This window comes from Papaver somniferum, chromosome 10 (genome assembly GCF_003573695.1).
Source record: "Papaver somniferum cultivar HN1 chromosome 10, ASM357369v1, whole genome shotgun sequence".
Lineage (NCBI taxonomy): Eukaryota > Viridiplantae > Streptophyta > Magnoliopsida > Ranunculales > Papaveraceae > Papaver > Papaver somniferum.
In genome coordinates this window covers 165,414,745-165,426,011 of record NC_039367.1, presented here as the reverse complement: position 1 = coordinate 165,426,011, position 11,267 = coordinate 165,414,745, and the positions used below count along the sequence as shown (strand labels likewise).

Sequence of the window (11,267 nt, the reverse complement as noted above, 5' to 3'; positions counted from 1 at the left end):
CAAAGTCATTAGTCTTTAGCTAGTGATACCTAACGACTCAAACCTAGCATTAGTTTGATCTCCTGGATGTTTTTGTCATTATGTGTCGTTATTAGTCTTTTCATATTAAATAACGACCATAAACCGTTTTTTTTCCAGTTAGGATCGTTAGTATCCATACGCATATACTTGACGACTTTAAAGGTCCATATTTGATGGTCTCCTGGATGTTTTGGTCACTTAGGATCGTTATTGTTCTATTCATATTAAGTAACGACCATTAGCCACCTTTTTTTTTCCCACTTAGGGTCGTTATTTTGCATACCTATATACCTGATGACTCTAAATGTCCATATTTAGTGGTCTCCTGGATTTTTGTCACTATGGGTCGCTATTGTTCTAATCATATGAAATAACGACTCTAAAAATATATCTTCAACGACTCTTTCTGAATACACTTTTTTCTCAAAAAAGAATAGCCGTTGGGATATTTTGTATGTAAAGATTCCATCATCAACTAGCAACTTCAACAGAAAACAATCGAAGTAAATTATTTTTTCAATGACAAGTCCATCATCAACTAGCAATTCAATTGAAACATACTTGGAAGATGCAAGCGACCAACCAAATCAATATTGGCAAAGGAAGAAAAGATACGAAAAAGAAGCATGCGACCTACTAAAAAAGAATCCACTCCATCGTCATATCCTACGAAGGAAGAAAAGAAGAGAGAGTCAAGGCCAAAAAACGAGGTCAAGAACAATTCAATCTCAGGGAAAGATTGAAGCAAGTCGAGAAAGAGACCGAATGAGTTAAAAAATTATGACATCGTCAAGGATCTTCCCAAAGAACATCAACATGAGAGTATATTTTAGATTCAAGTTGGTTCTAGTCCCTTCATTAAAGAACCCGCGATAACTACAAGAAACCACAATTTGATTATGAATCGTCCCACGTTTGTTCAAGGACGATTCACTTCATGAAATTGTGCACTAAATACAATGAGTTTCTAGCCAGACACGGAGGGGACAAGTATGCAGCACAAAATGTTTATACCAAATGGAGAAAGGAGTCGTTTTATCACTTCGAAGCCGCATTGATGGTTGAATCTCGCACCAAGAAAAGGAACAACATGTAATTTGTTTATTAAGATCTAAGTTAGACAAAGCATGAAGTTTCTTTCATGTTACAATGTTGTGCCGATATTACAAAGTTTGCCTTTAAGCTAGTAAAATATTCTTTAGATGTAATGCCTGAACCGTGTACTCTTCAGCATCTATAGAGTCGTCAACGTATATGGGTACAACTTAACGACCCATTAATATGTATGTGTGGCTCGTCATTACTTAATTTCTAGTTTCTACTGATTGTAAATATCGTATTTTCTTTTGTTAATTGTCAATAAAATCAGACGAAGAATTTAGGTCTGGGCTCGACCTTGGATTGTACAAGCAAGACGAGCAACGAACATGGAGTTACTATATAGGTTTACTTAATCACTGGTCATTTCTAGTCACCTGCGGCTTATCAGATTCAAACAAAAATAAACACAACAATCTCAACTTCTTTGCATGTTTGTGACAAACTCTATCTAGCTACCGCTGCAATTCTATTAGACAAAAATATTTGAGTTGTACCTCGTAGTCAGGGTATTACTAGCCAATTTGTGCAATCATATAACATAAATAGAAGAATCATCACTAACAATAAACAATCCCAATACGAAAATTGAAGTCGCATGCATGTAAGAACAGAGAAAATAAGACAGGTTTGACTTAAGAAGGAAATTCACACAAAACATGTGCCGTGAGAATACCTAAGGAATGGGTTTGCGAAATATTTCTAGGAAAATCACTAAAATCAATGTAATTAAGCTGTGATTTAACTTGATTGAAGAGAAATTTCCATATCAGTAGTTATCATTGTTGAAGGAATCATTGATTAATTATCATATCTTATGAAATTTAGATTTGATATAAGCAATTACCTGAACTCAAACCCAAAAACGATGGAGAAATGGGGAGTGTGTAGCTGTTATTCCGATTTTAAACCGTAAAATCAAAAAACACAAACAATGTGAGAGATTTCCAAACTGTAAATCATGTAATCTAAAACCCAATTTAAAGAGAAGGAGAAAGAAAATTTTACCCAAATTTTAGCAGAAAAGAGATTTATGGGTTTAATTTGCAGATTTATGATTTATTACCGTGAATTGGTCAATCTCTTTCTTATTAATCACGAGAGAAAGAAAAAGAGATTTCTCAGAAAATTTTATGGAGGAGAAAGAGATTTTATGATCTATCTGAATTTTTTTTCACTAATAAGTTTTCGAGTAGATTTGTTTTTGTGTGGGATGGATTTAGTAATACCGGTCGTAGGATAAAATTCTAAAACCTGTAGGGACGGTCAGCACAAGCATCACTCGTTAGGGAAGGTTTTGAAAAAATCAGCCTTTCCTATAAGCTATGTGTTTTGTAGTGATGGTAGTATTGATGATCGTGGATGTGATGGAAAAAGTGAATAGATTTTCAATGGTTATGAGATGTTAAAATTTATACAATTCGAGGGTATAATAGTAAGTTTTATTTAAATTTCTTCTCATCCATCTTATCTTATCTTATATAAACAAAAGATTTTTTTTTTTTTTTTTTTGGTGGTTTGGTGTAGCATCGGCCGAATATCAGAACTGCCCTCTTATCTGAATCTTACCAACAGGCTATATAGTAAATAATAACATAAAGATGGAAAGGGTATAATAGTAAAGTGCGGAAAAAGTGGTAAACACGGCCATATTGGTTCCGCGTTCGAATCCCGCGTGCAAGTTTTTTGTTTTTGGATTTTTTGTTTTTGTTTTTTATAACTCTTTCAGCTTTACTCTTTCTCTTTCGACTCTGTCTTAGACTCTCCGGTCTTCTTCTTCTCCTGAAAATTCTTATCCCGTCTCGACGATCATCCCAAACGTGACCACCCCTTTTTACGGATCTACCTACTCCTGTTTCTCTGTAAATTGACTTCCTAATATCAAGTTCTTTCGTTTTCTCTGTATTTGTTTTTCGTTAAAAGACCTCCTCCTCCGCCCCCATGAATTGTGAAACACCTTCACCCTGAAAGAAGCACAGCGCCTACGGAAAATCAGAGACCTAACATCATATTTTAATCAGGTTAAAAATTTCAATCACCGATTTTTTTAACCTAAATTTTTAAGTTTGTCTTCCCAATTTCATTAACCTTTGCTTTCCATTTCTTATGCTACGACACATTTGAATTTTGGTTAGTCAAATTCCAAATTTGCTTTCAGTGAACCCATTATATTTGTGAATTTTGTCATATAATTTGTGAACCTCAGTTGTTTGTTGATTTGCCTGTAAGAAAAAAACATTTTAAAATTAGAGCTGACGCTCTCTACATTTGTGAACTTCAACTTTTCTTTTTGATTTTTGGTACAGCCTGTACATCTTCATGGTAAGGGAAAGCAAGCAAGTCTTTGTTCCCTGTCGTAGACCTAGAATCAAAGAGCATACTCAAATTCAAGAGTTGATAGAAATATCAATAGAGCAATCTCGAAGCGGATGGTGTGGACTGGTGGTAGCGAGAAGATGGACTTCATGCTATGTTGCTACTGGCTTGGTGTTATAGACTGTATGGAAATTAGGTCATGTATGGAGACTGCAAGTAGAGATGGAACTGGTAGTCGCTGTTGGAATGAGACCTGGTGTTGTGTTGCGAAGAGGAGATTTTGTTCTTGATGGAAACTGCAAGGTAAAAGTTTGTTGCAAGTGGAATGCTGCACTGAAAAGAAGCAAATGCTTCTATCTGCTGTAGAGCGGCTGAAAGTGTCTTTTGCCACATCTAGACAAGCAGAAACCTTAGTTTGTTGTCCCTAGAAATTGTAAATTCCGCACATGCGATGGTCAATTGTATTAATCTTGCAAAGGATAGGATTGATTAAGGGTGCACACGGTACGGTTTGGCTCGGTTCTTGTCGAGACCGAGTACCTGTACCTTACACCCTTCGGTACCAAAAAAATGGACCGGTCCCGGTACCGAGTACCTCGGTTCCGGTTCCATTCGGGACCGGCCGGTTCCGGTCGGTACCGGTACCGGTTTCGGTTCCATTTCAGAGGGGAAAAAAAAAACAGAAATCTACTGCCCTGTTTTTTACTTTTTTACCTGTTTTTTTACCTATTTTTCAATATCTCAAAGCAACAACTAATAAGTAGCAATATTAATAGCAAACCACAAGGCAGAATTATTGCAACTTCTAAGCATAATTTCATTAAGCATAAGCATAAGTGCATAACTGCATAAGTTACAACTTCTAAGCATTATTGCAACTTCTAAGCATTCCACAAGGCAGAAGTTCCATTTCTGGACATGTTAGCCCTATAAGTCCTTCCACAGTAATTGCAAGAGGGTTCTTCAACATTTCTCCGAGTGAAATGACGCCATATTTCCATCACTGACAAAGTTGGCACTTCCTGTATTTGAGCTCAGTGAATAAGACATAATACATGTGAACAGTGAACTAGTACATGAAATTTAACTATCTTCAATCCTTAAAGTGGACTAGTACGTGAATAAGAAGAAGAAAACATGTAATCTAGTAAACAATGGAGAATCATTTATAGTGCTTCAATCATTTACTGTGAACTAGTACATGTGAACATTTAAAGTTTAGTAATTTGTGAAATCTGTTTAACATGTGCTTCTAGTACTTGTGTGACATGCAGTTAAGAAAGAACATAAAGTTCAGTAATCAGAAAGAGGCTATGTACAATGCGTTCCATAAAATTCTTTAGACAATGATTCCCATTCTATAGAAGAAGATAAAAATGTTCTACTGTTATGAAATTGTAAAGTTCAGGATTTTTCTACCTTGTGCAATTGATGCAGTCCTGCGGCTCCTGCCTTTGATAATGTACCTTGATTTTACTTGTCAGGCAATTGCTCTCAATTGGTCTCAATCTTTGGCCTGTAGAGTGGGGTAATTTAGCTTATGATCAGCAAAATCTGGCAACTCATTGCTTATAAATTGCCACTCTTAACAATGACTGACCCAATCTTATACAGTCAATTAAAAACTCGTATAGGAACACTAAATTTGGTGGTTAAGCTCAAAATTATAAAAAGATGCATTGAAATTGTATGATAAAATGCCTGTTCTACTTCGATTTCCCAGAATTAAAATTAAAAGCTAATGAAACACAATTAGCCAGGAATTCAACAAACCCAAAATAGAGACACGGAAACAAAAGGCAAGAATACTTACAGAGGTAAGAGTGGGCTACACAAGGTTCTGTGAACTGGTTATCTAAGTACTTGTAAAAATCCATACAAATACCTCTGGAAGTGAACAATTTAGCTTTCTATTTCAAGTATGATTCATAATAACTGTTCAAAAACATTCATCAATAGCCTTTAAACTAACTCAATCAAAAGAATGGTAAACTAAATACTCAGAGTCAAATTCAACACCCATGTTAACATTTTATCAGCATTCACAAAACTAAAAAACAACTATTAGTCTATTACAGAAATTTTTAGGTAACCCTAGCTTTAGAATAGCATTTCCATCTTCACGGCTAAACTACTGCTCATGAATCAAAGATCTAAAAGCAAAAAAAATCATCCAAAAATGTGACGGAACACTAAAAGCCTAGATTTAGTTTCAGAAGTGTAAAAGAAACAACATCCATATGAAGAAGAAAAAGATCTTACGGTGATTGCAGTGAATCCTTTAAGCCGCTACTCGCTATGAAGGTTTGGTGGGAGATGAAGAAAATCCTTTAAGCCGCTACTCGCTAGAGAAAACAAAAATCCGTTAATCTCAATCACAGATTCACAGACATGCATACAAAAATTAAAATCAAAAAATTAAAAATTACTTACCACCGGAATTGTTCTTCTAATTTTCTTCACACCGGAATTAAAAACGAAGAGACAGACGAAGTAATACGGTTTGAACTTTTAATCGTTTGATAACAGAGAAGATGAAGATCAGAAGAAGGGGAGAATTTCTTCTCCTTCTCAGAGAGAAGTACTGAGAAGAGGCGAGAAAAAATTAAGGGAACTGAAACCCTAAGAATTTCTTCTCCTTCTCACAGTGAGCTTATATACCCCTATTAATCCAATGGCTGAGACAGATCCCTTATCCCCTAAATCTAACGGTCAGAATTATTCGGGACTTCGGTCCGGTACGGGACGGTTCATGTGTTGGACCGTGTACCTGTACCCCCAGAGCTCGGTTCCTATTTTTGGGACCGGTACTTGTACCTTGTACCTCGGTTCGGTCCAAAATCAGGTACGGTTCCATCGGTTCCGGTTCGGTCCGTCGGTCCGGCTCGGTTCCTGTGCACCCTTGGGATTGATGGATTAATTTTGGTTTATTCTATTAGAACTAGGTGTACGAGTGTAAAATAACAATCCCATCTCTCAAATCTCAAGTGTACTAGCTCCCTTTAGGGTATATTTTAATTAGTGGGAATTCAGCATGTTCATTATACTGACCTCAATCATCTATGTGCAGTTGCACATCATTAGGTGCACTGGATAACAATCTCAGATGAAGTATGGGTGGCAAACTGAAGATTTATTGTAATGGTCAAGCTGATTGAAGAAATTCACTGCCATACACCACCACTCATCCACATTTTTAATTACTCGAGCTCCATCATTCCATTACCACCTGTTGCTGCTTTGGTTTGATGGAGCGGTTTCAACTTCACATTTCTAATTGCTTTAATTTAGTCGTTATAATCATGTTGGCTTAAAAGTCGATACTGTTTTACTTGCTATGTTAACTATATTAGCAGACGAGACTAATAGTATTGTGTTTCTTATTTATCAATCTCGGAAACTGGAAGCCATTGGTACTGACAGTAGCAGAAACAAAAAAGGTACTCTAGAAATAAATCATATATCAATTTCCGCAGGAGCAGCGTGCGTGCGTGTCAACTAGTATCAATAGTTTATTCGTCCATTAGAACGTGAAATTCAAAATACAATCTTAGCATATGACCCAATTTCTGTTAGATTAGAAGGTTTAGGCAGTCTCTTTTATTTGCGGTCTATCATGTTTTGTAAGTATTTTTTTTTGTTTTAATAAATTTTTAACTCCGCAAATAAAAACAGAACAAGAAAAAAGCAAAATAATAGTGATTTGTGGCGACTTTTATAAAATTATCTAAACCAAATTGAATCACAACATTTCTAATAGAAGATTAAATTTTCTTTTTTCATTTTAGATCCCCATTTATAAAAAACTAATTTCCAATAGTAGGTCCCATAAAGTGGGAAACAAAATAAATGCGAACCATCTTTCAAAAATTGTTAACTGTTCTTTCCCAAGCACCTCCACGTCATGTTTTTCATTTAATTTTTTTTTTCTTTTTGAAGGCTAAAATTTTGCATAAAGCTAGTATTTTGCACACAACATCGGTATGTTTTTTTAATTAATGCGTTTCTATTTCGATCATGGAGATTCTCTCTGAATTCTCATTTAATTTGACTTCTTGATTGATGAAAATCTGAATACTGTGTAAATTTGAGTTAGAGCTTTGACCTGTAATCTCATACAAGGTTTAATTTACTTAAAGGTGATAGGAAGTATTGATGATTTTAGCATTGGGAGATTTCAATTATATCATTTAGAAATCTATTGTAGGATAGAAACATCGCATAAGAAAATAAGAATTCTTTATGATGTTTGGACAGATTTGTGTGTGAAAATGTAGTTAAACAGCAGCCTTTCCAGAGCCGGTTGGAAATGGTTTTCCAATTTTGATTTCATAAAGTTGAATTCATGTTTGATTTTGTTAGGGTTTTAGTAGTACTACTTGGAGATGGTTTCCCAATTTATAAGTTGAATTCATGTTTGATTTTGTTAGAGTTTCGGATTTGGGTACGTTAGATTTTTCATACTGGGAGAATTGTTCATGGGTTGGTTCTAAAACTTGGTCATCAATCTGATTTGTTCCTTCAAAATTCAATTATTCATATGTACTTAAAGGTGGTGCAATTGCTTGCTAGGAAGATGTTTGACAAAACGGCTGAACGGATTTTGCGTTAGAGTTTAAGGAAGGGGGACTTGGATTAGTTGGTTGGGATAACCAAGCAGTAAATTATTAATTGTAAATTTAGTCATGGCATTAACAGTTTAGCACATATAGCAGGATTTTGGTTTAATGAACTTAATGGTAGAAATGAACTTAATATTGGTTATGTTAGGTGGAGTTGTGTAACTGCAAATGGTTTTGGTTCCTCTGTAGTTCCTTCTACTGTTGGTATTATGAGACCTTGGCTAAGTATATTACAATTGTTTGATTTATCAAAATGTGATAGTACATTTGTTTCAGTACTATATGTCAGTAGCTCACTGGGTGTTTTTTTATTTGTGTTGGTATATCAACTTTCAGTTCCACAAGATAGATATTCATCAGAAATGAAGTCTCGTGATTAATAGCAGCAGACACGAAAATGCTATGTTGACTGAAAATAAATCCCGAAATTTATCCGGCATCACACAAAACAGTGGACCCACTTTTACCCTTACTAGTCCCCATGCTGAGAGGCTTTGTTTTCAACCATGAGATCCCCTATCGGGATAAAACTCGGGACCATAAGTCGGTGTGTGTAGCACTGCTCCAGCACACACCCAGACACTATCTAATATGCCTTTGAATAACAAGATGTGGCCCTGGTTTTAGGCGTTCATCTATCTTTGTATGTGCATTCGTACCCATCATACAGTCTCCTCTTTTGATTACTAATTCGATAGATGTTATATTATAGATTACAATTTTCTGAACTACATATGCGTATATGTTCTCACACTTGGATTTTGATGTGCTTTTTAGGTGTGATAGATGTCAATGTATGATACTTCATCAACTAGTAGTGAAGAATATTCTTGTCCAACAGAACGGTTGTTACTCTGTTGTTAGATTTCGATGATATGTTGAACCCATGTGGAACGTCTCGGTTATGTGCGCAACAACAATGATGAACACTAAATGGCCTCATGGTGGGTCTGTTCCTGGAAGGCGTTACATCCAGCGGAATAGCATTCCTTGCCGTAGGCTTATGATTGGTGACTACTTCAATGGGGAACAATCAAAGTTATCATCTGAGGTCAGTGAATTTTTTTTTTGTTGCGTCGTCACTGCATCCATGATTTCAATTGAAAAGAGAATTACAACATCCATGTTGATAAACTTCGAAGGGATACTTGAAAACAAAGTTTGTGCTTGAGTTTGTATTGATCTCAAATTAAAATTGCTTATTGGCTGAGTAGCGATTTCAAAGTGAGTGCAGGTGAGCTTTATCAGATGAGAATAAAACTCTATCTCAAGAGAAGCGAACTTGTTTAAACAATATGGCGATATCTTCGCAACAACTTAGCATCCTTCAGAAAGTATGTGATGACCAAGAACAATCTCTTTGATCTTTGAGAAATGAACTTAAAGGAGTAACAGAGTCATCCATCGCTGAAAGAGATTCACTCATTCAAGGTAGAATAACTTTAAGTGTAAAGGAGAACCAACTTAAAGAACAATATTCCAAATTAGAAGAATTTTATTCTTCACTTGCGAAGAAAAATGTCTTTCTGATTTCTAAAGAGAAAAATCTTCGATCTCGACTTAAAGGTTTAGTTGGAGATAAATTTGATGATGCGATGAACCGTTGGGAGAATATTTGTCTGACCTTGATTCAACACCTTATCCCGCAAAAGGAAGGTAGTCATAACAGTTTGACTGCCTTAACTATCTTTTCTTTGTCATACATTTTTGAGTTTTTCATCTTACTGAAATTTTGTATTCTACTTTTCGCAGAGTCTGAGAAAAATCTTCATTCCTCCATTTCTGTTTTGGAGGCTAAATATGCCAAAATTCGCAAAGAAAATGCACTACTCGTCATTGTCCTTACTGGTTCTCGCGACCGAGCAGAAAGAAGACTTGATTATCTTGCTTACTTTAAGGATATTCAAGATAGGAATCATCAGAGAGCACTTCTTCGTCAAGTTCATCTTCGGGCTGAAGTTCTTGTAAATGATATTTTATTGTCCAAATCTCTTCCTCCTACATCAATTAAACCTTTGGAAGTAGATGATGATGAAATTCCTCGTCATGCTGACAGTGAGTATGATTATGAAAGTGGTGGAGAGAATGATCTTTTGGAAGATGAAGAAGAGATCCCTTCTAAGGAAGCAACTGCTGGTGCTAATCAAGATGGAAGTGAAAAATAAATCCCTTCTAAAGAAGTAATTGCTGACGATAATCAAGATGGCGGCGAAAAAGAAGTCCCTCTCAAAGAAATTATTGTTGGCGAAGATCAGAATCGAAATGAAGAAAAGACTGGCTATAATGGTAAAATTGGCGAAGAGCTTCTTATCTAGTTCTATCTTCTTGAATTGTTTCATCTTTATTATTTCTTGCGAATAATATTCTTCAACCAACTTTGGAATTAATTTTCTCTTTTAGTATTTTGCTTGCGAGAAAGATAATGCCTCTTGTTTACTGATTCCCATACTTGCCTCTCATTATATTTCTTGCGAGAAATGATCTGTTATGAATATTTATAAATATTTTGTTTTGTCATGTGGTCTTATTTTGCCTTCCTAATTAAAGGTCTTATTATGCCACTTCTTGTCATTGCGACAAAATCGTAGGACGTCCTTGCACTTTCATGCAAAAACCCATTGATCTTGCCTTAACTTTTTGTTTTGTATTATTGCCTCTTCAGGAATGTTGCGACAATATGATAGGCCTAAATATTCTTGCGAAAATAAATCCCCATTACATTGCCGTCTTGCGACGAAATCGCAGGACGTCTTCCCACTTTCATGCGAAAACCCATTGATCTCGTCTTATCTTTTTCTCTAGTATTATTTCCTATTCAGGATTGTTGCACAAATATGACAAGCCTTAATACCCTTGCGAGTAAAAATCCTCATGACATTTGCGTCTTAACACACTTATCAGCTCCCTAATGGAGGGTGCCGCCCTTATCTCCCCCTGGTTGCCCCTTCAAGGAGGCGTACTTCTACCATGCAAGGTTAGCTCCTCCCATCCAGTCTTAACAACAACCAGTTATTTTCGCAGCCTCTTATCCCTTTTACCTATAGGGTTTATGGTTACGATACTGCACCGTAAGTGGGGTTTTCTTCGGGCCGAGTGCAGTATAAGCCAAAACTTGTCAAGAATGGCAAGGTACGCTCCAGACGCCCCTGGCACTCTTGACTCAACCGTGTACCTCGGCGCCTTGATCATATTCTGCAATCCTTGGGAGAG

The 11,267-nt window shown here is 36.1% G+C and overlaps 3 long non-coding RNA genes across 3 annotated transcripts; 1 reads left to right on the top strand and 2 right to left on the bottom strand.

Moving 5' to 3' along the window:
* Window positions 1-504: 504 nt before the first annotated feature.
* LOC113315165 lies at window positions 505-2,267 on the bottom strand. Its single transcript, XR_003342790.1, has 3 exons — window positions 2,128-2,267; window positions 1,967-2,010; window positions 505-687 (listed from the first exon to the last, which is right to left on the bottom strand). It is a non-coding gene; the product is annotated as an uncharacterized LOC113315165 (long non-coding RNA).
* Window positions 2,268-2,869: 602 nt separating this feature from the next.
* On the top strand, window positions 2,870-4,140 carry LOC113317009. Its single transcript, XR_003343176.1, has 2 exons — window positions 2,870-3,140; window positions 3,426-4,140. It is a non-coding gene; the product is annotated as an uncharacterized LOC113317009 (long non-coding RNA).
* A 143-nt stretch (window positions 4,141-4,283) lies between these two features.
* Window positions 4,284-5,938, bottom strand: LOC113317204. Its single transcript, XR_003343330.1, has 3 exons — window positions 5,698-5,938; window positions 4,855-4,951; window positions 4,284-4,457 (listed from the first exon to the last, which is right to left on the bottom strand). It is a non-coding gene; the product is annotated as an uncharacterized LOC113317204 (long non-coding RNA).
* Between the last annotated feature and the right edge of the window lie 5,329 nt (window positions 5,939-11,267).